The following is a 13,621-nucleotide window of genomic DNA, read 5'->3' on the forward strand; positions in this document are numbered from 1 at the left end:
GTTTCATAAAGAACAGAAATAGGATTACCACCTCTCGTTTTGTTATTCCCGTTTTTGCGTAGTCTTGGCACAACAGATTAGCACAAACCTCTTCAAAAAAACCTTAAACATGAACATATGTGCTTATTCAAATTAATCAGTTTAATCCCCACTCAACAGAAGTTACTTATCGTAGAGCCGTTAAGTGGATAAGGTCGCATTTTGAGGCTTCATCCATTCTCGTTAAAACTTTCTTAGGAACTTGAAATTGAAGATTGCGTCTTAACAAACACTACATATATGCCAGTGCAGAAGTTATTAGTTTCCCAATCAGCGAAAGACTTTGACTCATTTACGTGTGTCAAGCGTGTGATTCGAAATTTATCATTAATAATTTGTTTCTAATATTTCCGAATGGATCAAGAATCAAACTTCAGGACAAAATGGAACTACAGTGCCCAAAGCTACATATGGCCTTGGACTTCGAAATCTTGTTACGAGGTGACATCCCTCCTTTTCAGTTTGAGTTAACTTTGTCTCCGCAGAATCGATAAATTACTGAGGCCAAAATCTAGGAAATCGAGGAAGCGCTGCTTACCCGCAAGAAACTGCTTTCGGGACAACAGGTTTGGAGACAATCAATTTGGGCAAAATCTTCTCTTCACATCTGTGGGTAACGGTAAACCAAAGTGACAGTCGCCTACTGACCATGCCTTATCGTCAGTTCAATGTGCACCCGATAACCGCTAAACTATGCGTCAAGTTTGGTAGATGTATATCCTAAAATGCTAAGGCAAAAATCTGTCAATGAGAGCAAGAAAGAGTAGCTCAAGAAGTACTGTTTCTCTCTTAACGATATGTACGAGTGCGCCCGAGTAAACCACTATAGTGAAACTAACCCAAATGTGGTAGTAAAATCCATTTATCGTTTCTCACAAGGAGGATGAAAATCCCAGAGTTATCCAATATGCCAATATGCGATTGTTGGGTTATGACTTCTACAGCACTAAAAAGATCAAGTGTCACCTTCTTAAATCTGTCCAAGCATATAAAACGGACATTGAAAAGGTTCGGCATACAACTGGTAGGATCAAGTTGTATCTACCAGCTAAAATCCCAGTTGACTAGGGAAAAGAACCGAAAAACGGTAGTGGAAATCGCTTACTTAGATTGTCCGACGGTGTATATCGGAGAAACCAAAAGGCTGGTAACTACTAGATGTAGGGAGCATACGAAGGAGGCAGAGTTGCCTGTCAACTGCTCCCGAAATATTTAGAATAGTATAGTGTATAGTATAGATTTAGATTAGTATAAATATAGCTAATAAACCCACTGATAAGCAGACTTGTTAACACTGATGAAGGAAACAAGTGGTTTCTGAAATATCCATATTTGCACAAATAAAAATATCAACACTAGCGAATAAGAAACAAGTCGGGAAACCGGAAGGTGGGCGCTTCAAGTATGAAAGGTTTTGTTTGCTTCTTCTGTGAGTATATTTAAATGTTGAACTATTCCGTTTGTACGAAGCTCGTTATATATTTGCATTTAGCATTTCTGACTACCCACTTCAATGTGATATTGATATTTAGTTGCAATAAATTTACAGGGGAGAGTCAACTTTGAGCTACTGTAACTTTGTTAGCAATAGTATGATTTTGATCAAACTTGGGGAAAATATGCTTCATATTATATTTTTTACTACTACTTTTATAACTCTGGGATAAACTTAAGGGGAGTTTTAATCAATTTGCCCAAAAATATGGTAATATGCGATATGCAGAGTATTTTGCGGCCTGGGCACCATATAGAGACAGCTTCACGATTTTTTTCGGGTCGGTAGATTTTTTTCAGATCGGTTGAGTAGTTTCTGAGAATGGGTTCGTTAAAGAAATCATCACTTTCCACCCCTCCTACTCCCCGCCTTTTTAACAAAATTTAAAACTAAGACCGGCTTCGAAAACTACTAATCGAGATTTTTCATTTGGTACCCTACATGGCTACATTCGGTGAAAAAAAAATTTACACCCCCTTTTACATGTCCCCCCCTAAATTCAACCTAGAAGGATATCGCTCACTGCATGTCTGGGGGTCCACAGTTCCCATCTTCTCACAAAATTTCGTGTCAATCGGTATAGCCGTTTCTGAGAAAAGTGCTTATGACAGACAGACAGAGAGGCACTGGGCACTGCCCCAGATTCGAAGCCCAAAGGGCTACATTAGAAGCTACAACCGGGGAGCACTTTACACCCGAAAATATCATAGAACTTATGGTGAAAGCCAAAGGGATATGGACCGAAGTTGAAAAAGTGATTACAGCCATTGGAAAGAAGCTTAGGCAGGAGGAAGTCATCCGAAAGAATGAACGCGAGAGGGACACGAATTTTGACATGCGCGCAGAATAAATTCTGATCCAGCCCCGCGACGTAATACCAAATGGGAGTCCCGCGGGGAGAGTGGAAGGAGATGGAGGTGGTTTTAGTGGGTAAGAGTCCCACATAACCGTGTGGCAGGAGCCTGCGGTAGCTTTTGAAGCTTTCCACCTTCAATCGGAAAAAAAAGACAGACAGACAGACAGACATTGAACCGATTTTAATAAGGTTTTGTTTTGCAAACAAAACCTTAAAAACAAGTTTTTTATTATTTCAAATAATTAATCGCTGGAAACACCGCATAATTACACTCAAATGAGCATTTAAGTTACTGGATTATCTGGTAGCAGCAGACGTGAAGATCGCCAGCTGGGATAGTAAATTCATTTTTGTGAATGTGGTTAAACAAGAAATCTTCAAATCAAAATACATGAAGATGGAAACAAAGGATTGTAACTCTCTAGGTGATAAGAAGTCGCAGAAGTCACCCGCGACTTTGAGAAATCAGCACTGAGGCACGGAATTTAGAGGTCTCACTAGATCCATGTTTCCTCACTTAGAAATCTGTCGAAGACAGGGTCTCTTCTTCAGTGGAAAACCTGCACCCGTTGTCGACGGCGCAGTCCGCCAGAAAGGATAGTACAGCAACTCCCTTAATGAGACGAACTGGAAACCAAACCACGGTCGGGATGTCGGTGGCACTGGTGTCTAGCTGTTCTAAACAATCCGGGAAACCGGGAGCTGGACGCTTAAGGTATGAAAAGTTTAGTGTATTTCTTTTTTAAAAACATTTGAGTGGACATTTGTCTTATTAGTATACAGTACGCAATATATGTATCAATTAAGTGAGAATCTCCACTTCCACGTGATACTGATACCTTATAGTGGTAGCCTCTTGATTTTTTCAGTTTTTTCGGTTGAGTAGTTTCTGAGAATGGGTCCGTTAAAACAATTATCACGTGCAGAAGGAAGGTTGCCCAAGGGACAACCTCTGCACGGCAGTTGTGAAGCACATGTGATCTTCGACGTTCCTTCAGAAAAACGTCGGTAAGGGCGTGAAAAACGGGCTAATGGAACTGGAAGAGCTCCTGGACAGGATTTCATACTATAGGCGAACATGGAAAGTAAGACAAAATCCGCAGGAAGCAGAAACAACCGCGCTTCCCGAGGAGAACACCAAACGGATCGCTGACAGCCCATTGCAGAGCGAACTTGGTAAAAAACGAAAGGAGGAAGGGACATCTAAAGGAGACTTCACTCAGGTACTCTCCAGGGCTGAAAAGAAGAAGGCGAAGAGGATCAAAAGACAACAACATTTCGCGCCATCAGAAAAACCTCTCCCTAAAACTAAGGCAGACACGAAGGACGGAGTCCCAAAAGAAAAGGTGGGGAGACGAAGGAGGACTAGACCGCCAGCTTTGCTTATTAAGCCGACGGAAGGCAAGACTTTTGCGGAAGTCCTCAGCGAAATCCGTTACAAAATCAAACCCGAAGACAACGGAGCGGAGGTGTCTTCCATACGTAAAACGAAGGGTGGTGGAGTCTTAGTCGAACTAGGCCCGAAGACTATAAATAAAGTCACGTTCTGTGAAGCAGTCAAGGGGCTTCTAGGAGAAAAAGCCTTGGTTTCTAGCCTGGAACCCACGTGTGCTTTAGAAATCCGAGACCTTGACTGTCTCACGGAAAAGAACGAGGCCATCGAACGCGAATGCCCGGAGGTAACCAATGTCCGGATTGGTATCACCTCCGCAAACTCCCGAGGCCAAAAACTCGCTGTGGTGGAAGTCGTCGAGCAATACGCGAGGAAACTTCTAAACAGCGGGAAAATAAGAATTGGTTGGGTAGTATGTAGGATACGAATTCGGGCCGCCCCAACCAAATGTTACAGATGTTTGGATTATGGGCACACATCTGCAAACTGTCGGGGACCTGACAGAAGGGCAACATGCCGTAAATGCGGTCAGGCAGGTCATAAAGCGAACAGTTGCAATGAAAAGGAAAGTTGCGTCCTATGCAGGGACCGTGGTGCGACTGATGAGAGCATTGCGCAAACTGCTGGATCAGGGCGGTGTCCAGTTTTCAGAGCAGAACTGGAAAAAGCTAGGATATGGTCAACATGATTCGCATCCTACAAATCAATATGCACCAGAGTGCAACCGCTCACGAGTTGCTAGCGCAGTCCGCTGCGGAGACTAAAGCTGATTTAGTACTCATCAGTGAGCAGTACCGAAACAAGGGCCCAGTTTCATGGCACCCAGACATATCAGGTACCGCTGCCATCTGGGTTCGGGACGGCACCCTCCTGGGGGCTCTTGCCCAAGGCCGAGGGGACGGTTTTGTCTGGATTCGGTGTTCAGGGATAACGTTTTTTAGTGTCTATCTTACGCCGAATGAGACGATGCCGGACTTTCGTCGGAGGCTTGAGGCTTTGGAGGACGCTATCTTAAGCACGGATGGGCGGATCCTGGTCGGGGCTGACTTCAATGCTAGGGCACTTGAATGGGGCATGCCTCACACAGATTCCAGAGGGAAACGAATTCTGGAAATGGCAGCGAGAACAGGACTGGTAGTTCTTAATACCGGATCTACCCCAACGTTCCAGCGCCCGGGCTGCGAAGGAAGCATTCCAGACGTAACCTTCGCATCCGAATCACTGGTGTCGCTGGTGGACGGGTGGCGAGTTCTGGAAGACTTTTCGGCAAGTGACCACCAATACATTGCTTTCGAAGTGGTGGACACAAACTCCCGGTGTGCGCCACCCCAGCGATCTTTCTGTGTATGGAACGTCGCGAAAGTGAACACCGGGAAGTTTACCGAAACTCTGGGAACAGGTGGGGCCACGCTGAAGGGTTCTCCTGGGGGCGGTGGCGCCGCGGCTGACACTGTCTTAAATTCAGTTATGAACCTGATAACGACGGTCTGCGGAGCCTCCATGCCCAGGAAGACATCGAGGCGCGGCAAACCTTCCATGCATTGGTGGACAGGGGAAATCGCAGAGCTCCGGAAGGAGTGTCACAGGCTCCGCCGCTTAACACAACGTCTAGCCGACCGAAAGGAGGCATGTACCATAATGATGGAGTACAAATCAGCCAAAAGGAGACTCCGCAGCGCAATAAACAAGAGCAAAGCTCGCTGCTGGCAAGATCTGATTGACGAGGTGAATGGGGATCCGTGGGGACTCGGTTACAAACTTGTAACCCGAAAAATCGGGGCTCTGCGGAAACCCTGTTCACTTAAGGCCGAGCAGATGGACCGCATTGTGAGGGCACTCTTCCCTGCACACCCCGTATGGGATGGTGACGTCGGCGCGGAGAGCGCAGAGGACTGTCCACTTTTCTCTGTAAAAGAGTTGGAACAGGCAGTTTTCTCTATGAAAAATAAGAACGCGCCAGGGCACGATGGTATTCCAGTAGAGGGGTACAAACAACAACAACAAACAACAAATTCCAACACCGGCCAGACCTACTGCTCGGCGCATTCAACGCTTTCCTGAAAGAGGGCATTTTCCCTGCTCGTTGGAAAGTTGCGAGGCTTGCGCTGATCCCTAAAGGGAAAGGCGATCCCGAACTGCCGTCTTCATACCGCCTACTATGTATGCTTGATACTGCTGGGAAAGTGCTCGAAAAGCTTATCAGAAGTAGACTCGCTGAAGCGATACGCGCTGCCGGAGATTTATCTCCCCGGCAGTTTGGTTTTAGAGTAGGGAGATCGACAATTGATGCTTTCATGCAGGTCGTGGACGCCGTTCGACGAGCACATAGCACATAGCCGCCGAACTCGACGGGTGGTGCTCCTCGTGACGCTTGACGTCAGAAACGCCTTCAATTCCGTAAGATGGAAAGACATTCTAGGCACACTAGACAATACTTTCAACGTGCCGAACTATCTCTTACGGATTTGGAGGGACTATCTGAGGAACCGCTACCTGCTCTATGAAACACTAGAGAGTCAAAGGTGGATGGAGGTCACGTCGGGGGTAGCACAGGGATCCATCCTAGGGCCGGACCTCTGGAACGCTACCTATGACAGTCTGCTTAAACTCGACATGCCAGAAGAGTCGCGCTTGGTCGGCTACGCAGATGATGTCGCAGCGCTTGTTGCTGGACGCACTGTCGAGCAGGCGCAAAGCAGACTCGGCATATTGATACGACGGGTAAGCGGATGGATGACTACTCATGGTTTCAACCTTGCACTGGAAAAAACCGAAGTAGTCATCCTGATTAAAAAGAGAATTCCGACCCTGTGTCCCATATCGTTCGGCGAGTCGATAGTCGAGTCAAAATCAGCGGTAAAGTACCTCGGGTTGACTCTTGACTCAAAGAGCTTTTCTGAGCAAATCCAAGCAGCAGCGAACAAGGCTGCGTCTGGAGTTTCGGCGTTAAGTAGGCTAATGGCAAACATTGGGGGTCCTACGTCTAGTAGACGACGTCTCCTGATGAGCTCAACGCAGTCTGCCCTGCTCTACGGCGCAGAGGTATGGGCTGGTGCTCTTAACAAGGAGGTATATCGTAGACGCCTCGCGCAAGTACAGAGACGGGGAGCTTTACGGGTGGCGTCTGCGTACCGCACAGTCTCTGAACCGGCCGTGATGGTGATCGCGGGAGTTATCCCCGTTGCCCTTCTTGCTAGGGAGCGTCAGGCCATATACAAGCGCAAGGGAGATGAACCAAGGGAGGTGGTTGCTCGAGAAGAACGGCAACACACTCTAGACGAGTGGCAGCTCTCTTGGCAAAATGAAACTAGAATCAGAAGGACTGCGCGGCTCATCGGCAACTTAGGTGCGTGGCTGAATCGGAAGCATGGTGAGACTGACTATTTCCTTACCCAATTTTTAAGTGGGCATGGAAATTTTCAGTCTTACCTGCACAAGATTGGAAAGGCGCGTTCTCCGCATTGTGTGTTTTACAATGGAGTTGTGGACGATGCCCACCACACTTTTTGTTCTTGTGGAAGGTGGGATGGGGTTCGTCAGCAGCTCTATTCAAACATAGGGGATCTCTCTCCAGACAACATTGTGGAAGAGATGCTGAGGACTGCTGACAGCTGGAACCGTGTTACCCATTACGTTCGGGCTCTTCTCGTTGCTAAGAAGATAGAGCTCGACCGATGGAGGAGCCGGATGGCAGGGGGCTCCTTGAACTGACAGTTCCCTTCCTCCTCTCCCCTCCCGTTGATGAAAGGAATTCCCTGATTTGAAGGCTCCGCAATGCGGGAGTTGGCCCAAAGTAATGTGACAAACGGTTCCAGGCTAGCTCTCTGGCGATGGGGAGGTGTTTAGTTGGTAGTCCGACGACGTACCGAATCGGGAGTCCAACACTGTGTTCGTAAATGCATTCACCTACCCTGCCCCAAAAAAAAGGGACAACCTCGGGCGTTAAAAGCCGGCGTGATAGCAACCGCATCCGGGCGTAAAGAGTTAGGGGAGGCTCCTCCGTAACGAGAGGCGGATCCGTGTAGGAGAAGCTCAACGATTATGAGATCTTCCTCAATATCCAAGCGGAAAAGATCTGGGCCGCGGGAATCCCGTTGATGCCAGAAAATGTGCGGAAACAAGAATGCAGGCTTTGGAAAAGAAGTCTGACCTGGGAGATTCATCCTTCATTTTGCTTGGAGCGAAAATAGTTGAGTTGACAGAATGTATCAAACATAAACATAACGTGCCCCAAGCGATCAAGCTTATGGTGGGAGCCATCAGGATTCTATACAACAAATCGAGGAAGATTTGAAAAGGGAGCTCCAAAATTACTGCTTCGACCATGAGGCAGTCGGCGCAGGTGACACCCAACCGTATACTTGCGGATGGGCAGACGAAAAATAGTGTTCGCGAAATGGAAGACGAACATGCTGGGCATCTACATGTTCCCAAAAAACCAAAAGGCGTACCACCCGCTTTGAAGAAGGGCCCTAAACCCTCGGCAGGCAGGGAAACAGTGTCTAAAACACCAAGGGAACCGATTTATCAAAAGGTACATGATGTTTGGACTAAGGTTGGACCAAAGAAGCAAAAAAAGAAGAAGGTCAGAATGAGGATCCGCCTCGAGGCAATCGTTATTTCTAGTACGGGTAGTATGTCCTATGCAGACGTACTAAGAAGAGTGGAAGCTGACCCTGATCTCAAAAGCTTGGGGGAGGGGGGATGTAAGGAGGATCCGGAGGAAGCAAAAGAGAGATCTCATTCGAAGGCTTCCGCAGCCAAGTTAAAAATTTACTTGGGGAAAGTGCTCTCGTACGTGCTTAAAAGCATGAGATCGCTATACAGTGCAAGAACCTAGATGCGGTCACTTCTAAGGCGGAAATCTGCGCTGGCTTAGCGGATCAGTTTAAGTTGTACGCTTGGGAGGAGGCATCCATTGTAAGCCTTAGAAAGGCGTATGGAGGTACATAAACGGGGATCACTCGTCTGCCAGCAGAACCAGCGCGCAAGCTGCTGGATGTCGGGAAGGTCCGTATTGGATGAGTAGTTTGTCGCTTTAGAGAGCCAATCTCATTGAAGAAATGCTTCAAGTGTCTCTCGTATGGACACCTAGCGAGAGTGTGCGCAAGTGAGGTTGATCGGCCTAGTCGATGCAGACGTTGTGGTGAAACAGGTCATATTGCTTGGGATTGTAACAAGGATCAATGCATGATGTGTGATGGAAACGACAGCGGATATATTGCCAGAAGTGGCAAGTGACCCGAGTTCAAAAAGGCGCTGAGTGCAGCAAGAAAATAAGTTTGGTCCAAATCAACTTCAATCATTGTTGGGTCGCGCAAGATCTCCTCTCACAGACCACCCGTGAATCAGAGGTGCAAGTAGCTATAATTAGCGAACCCTATAGAAACCCTACCAATAATGTATGGGTAGCCGATCCAACAGGTGGAACGGCCTTATGGACATGCGGAGACCAAGCCCCACAGGAATGTATGAGGCAATCCAGAAGTGGTTTCGTATGGGCAAAAATAGACGGCATATACGTCTACAGCTGCCATGGTTCTCCAAGCCTGACGTTGGCTGAATTCGAAGACATGCTGGACAAACGTTAGAATCCAGTGAGATAAACTATGATCTCACGCAGTTTCTCACGGGACATGGCGGTAACCGTAAATACCTTTATAAGCTTAAATTGGACAGCTCACCCAACTGTCCCAGCCGCGACGGTATTCTGAAGGACCCGGAGCATGTTTTCTTCCATTCCATCGCTGAGGAAAGGCAGAGTCTAGAAGAGACGTTGGGAGGAACACTAGCACCAGAAAATATAATTGGAAAAATTCTTGCATGCCTGGAGAGCTGGAATGCAGTGGCCGACATGGTAGCTGGATTCAGTGCAGATTAAGAGGGGCGAAGGAGACGAGAAAGGAGCGGTTGCGAATGTAATCGATGGGCGAAGTGAGAGGCTAGAGCCATGTTCACCCCGCGACGAAATACTTTGTGGTGGTTCCGAGGGGAAGAGGGCAGGAGTTAGAGGGTGGTTTTAGCGGATAAAAATACCACAAGCTGGAACATGTATACCAGTGTCTTTGGAAGATTTCCACCTCCAGAAAAAAAAAAGATTGACAGAGAGACAGACAGGCAGACAGTAAACCGTTTTTAATAAGTTTTTGTTTTACACAAAATTTTAAAAATTGACCAAGAAAAATCTTTGAGGGGTGCCTTTTTTTTGGTATTTTTGTGTTACTTCGGACGATAGTATTCGATCGTAACGGAACCTTCATTTCTTTCTTTTCGCTGCAGTCCTCCAATTGGTTATTCGGGATTTACTGTTGAAGCGAAGTTAACTCTTTTAAGAAATTTGCGGTTAAGAAAGCGCAAGAAGATGTCAGAAATTTCGTGAGAATGATTCACAACGAATTGGTAATATTTGAACTTACTCTGAAACGTGTTCACTTAAAATTTGTTATAGCTGAGAAAGCCTAGTTATTGTGAGGGGGAAAATACCCAGTCCCAGTAAATTATTGCATCATTTCATTGTATTATACATTCCATTCCTCTTTTTTCTTTTTTCCACGGACAAAACTGGGTAAATTTTCTTCAACTCTTAGATGTTAAAAATTCCAATAGTTTGAATGCACAAAGGATATATTTCACTCTATAAAACAATAACATTTTACGATCGTAAAAATGTCAATTGTAGCCTCACATAAAACAAATAATAGCACCATCCACTGCATTTGTATTTCGGCTTAATTTACGAACCCTGAGACCTCATCGAATGGGTCACCACTGGATAATAAATAAAATTTTCAATTGAACCAAAAATATAACAGAATCAACCCCGAATAGTACGGGAACATAACCATCGTATTGGCTATTGGATTCCACTGGACACCAAGGACTTGGAAGAGTCATAGGATACCATGTCTCCTCGTTTCGGCTCAACTATCTGCTTCGTATATTGGATGTAATTATTTGCTGCACACACTTCGTTTTGATTCAATTAAACGGCATTGTGAGGCGCTTCCACATACATATTCATTTTGTACTAGGAAAGGACACATTTTGTTCCACACTAGTCCTTTAGATAGTGCGCAATGAGTATAGTGCCCTATGCACTAGAAACCAGTAACTATTTCTCCCAAGCAACCAATATAATTTCAACTAGTAGAAGGTTTTGGGGTTTAACAACGTTGCTAACGCCCAAAAAGTGCTACCGTGCTGTTGCCAGTCATCCTCTCCCTAATTTTAAGGGTTTTCACCGAGGGAAGTGACGTTTGTAATGACAATGCCTGGTCAACATATGCAGGTATTTTCTGAAGGTACTATGATTGGAATCCGACTCCCTGTTTTCGGAGTAAGGACTGATTTTTGATTTTAGGTTTTTTTTTACTTTAGTGATATGTTTCCATTGTGAAAGTAGAAATCCCTTTGAATACCCATTTTGTCATCCTAGTTTGAGACATGGCAACTCCTCGTTCAACCACCACCCTCTTGTCTACTAACATCACTGGACAATAGTATAGAATTTCTATAAATCGGATTTTATGCCCATTCTGATATGTTGTCCTTTTAGCTGCTTCTATGTTTTTGAAAGAGAGCATCCATCGACATGGTCCGTTATAGAATTAGTGATAAAGAGTGTGGGGAGACAACATTTTACATAGTTGACCAGGAAAACAATAAACCAAAGACTGGTGGCCATTTGTCTTAGTACGGAGAACAGATGAATTTAAATGAGTTTTATGGGTTTCCCGAATATATTCCCCTCGAATGTGTGTTCGAATGGTACAAAAGGATTGCGAAAGTGTCATGCTGGAGGCAATTAAGCGGACTTTAGTGAGCTGATTTATGATGAGCATGGCCGCTCTGTATGAATTGCAATTGGTAACTGATGTCGAACAATCGTTACAATGGGCAATTTCCATATGTAGTCAAATAATATATGATTTCCCAGCGACTACATAGATAGTCATACCGCAGTTAGAAAGAAGACCAGGAGTAGGCAAAGCTAGGGCTAAATCCGAAAAATTAAGAAAAATTAAACTTCACTCACAAGGATGCTGGAAAATGGAGACAGTCCTTGTTAGGAATATTGCTTCCTTCAAATCAAGCTTCTTACAGGTGGAAATGACTGTGTGTCAGGGTAATATGTAAGACAAGCAAAATCCTTTATCTCAAAGGAGGAGGAGTCTATATTTCTTAGATGTAGCGTCAGTTAATAGGTTGGAATGATGGAATGGTTTTTTGTAAGAAATCAGTTGCAACACTTCTGGTATGAATATTTTGTAGTTCTTTTTGTAAGGCAAATGTCTGATAAAACTGATCAAAGATTTTTTAACATTCTGGTAGGCAGATGAGTATGTTCAGGAAATTCTAGAGCTACATCTTTAGGCTTATTGTAAAATCCACAAAAAGTCCATTCAGACAACTTTCTGCCCGCGTTTGTTTGCATTCTATCTCTACCCATGTATTCAGGAACTCCTTCCAAAGACCAAGTGCGCACAGATTCTTCTTTCAAAAAAAAGCTTGTCTGAGGTGTCTTCACCTGAAATCAGAGAAAGCTTCCTCACACCCCCTTACTTTCTGAGGCTTGAAATCACTGCCGTTCGCATATACTGGAGCGATCAACTTATGAAGTTTCTGCGCGTCGAAAAATGCAAGAAGGGTTTCCAGTATTGAGTTCTCAAGAAGACGTCAACGGCAACCATTATCATACACAAGAATTGTAACCATGAAAAACATTTGTTAAAGGTAAATCTTCCCGAAGATTCGCTGTCTCTCTTTTTAGAGAAATTTCTTTTAAATTGCCTTAACTACGTAGGAAATAGAAGCTCGCACAAATGAGAGTGATACAGTGTCACGAGAAACTTGTTGTTTCCCCTTGATTTGAGGATTTGAGAAGAGGATTTTTTTATTAATAATGCTTGCGAACGTAAGACGCATATGTTCAACTCATCGAGTCCTGTTATGTTCTTTTAAGCTTCCATCTTTCCTGCAAAATCACTTGATTGCCTAGGAGAAGCATCCGGAACAAGATAGTGGTTACCCACATGTAGTACTTCGGTGTTTAAGTTCGCCATGTTGTTGACATAGCATGCTGGTCCCAAGCTCAGATCTTTAAGGACCCAATATGATTGCGTTGAGTTAAAAGCTCCGGAAAAATGTACGTTCCACTCAGTCGAAGCTGTAGAAAGGGGCCCGGTCGTGCCGAGAAAATGTAAAGGATTCTTAACGCATGGATGGCGTCAGGAAGGAAGTAAATTAGTCCGAGAAAAAAAAGGTGTCAGCACGCTAAATATTGGTACTTTCATGGGAAAGACGGAGGCACTCGCAAGATCCCGTCAGAAAAAACTCATTGATTTTTTTGCTATACAAGAAACTTGATGGTGTAGTGCCAAAATCTGCGACATAAATTGCGAACACGGTAAAAATGGCTATAAGCTTCACGATTTTGGTAATCTACACACACAATATGGTGCTGGCATCGCCATCTTTGAAGGTTTTCATTATGCTTACCGATGACTATATTGTCATTACGGGTAATCTTAATGGGTTAAAAGGCAAACGCACTTGGTGCCATAGTGGAAAAGGGTTTGAGGCACACCTGAAATGCGATTCAATTCCTTTACGGCTTCTCGAGACGCCTGCACTGCGACCCACTCTTCGGCCATTTTCTTCTTCTTCAATGTGCGACACACACCCTAAGTCATCTCGATTCTTCGATCGCGTCCTCTTGTTGGAAAATTACAGCAGGTTTTTACTGGTCTCGTCCATTGAGTCCACCCTCCGTTTGCGTAGCTTTCCTACTGGTTGGCGGCCTTCGGATGTGCCTTTGAATACCCTGTTAGGTATTTTA

Source organism: Hermetia illucens, chromosome 1 (assembly GCF_905115235.1).
Source record: "Hermetia illucens chromosome 1, iHerIll2.2.curated.20191125, whole genome shotgun sequence".
Lineage (NCBI taxonomy): Eukaryota > Metazoa > Arthropoda > Insecta > Diptera > Stratiomyidae > Hermetia > Hermetia illucens.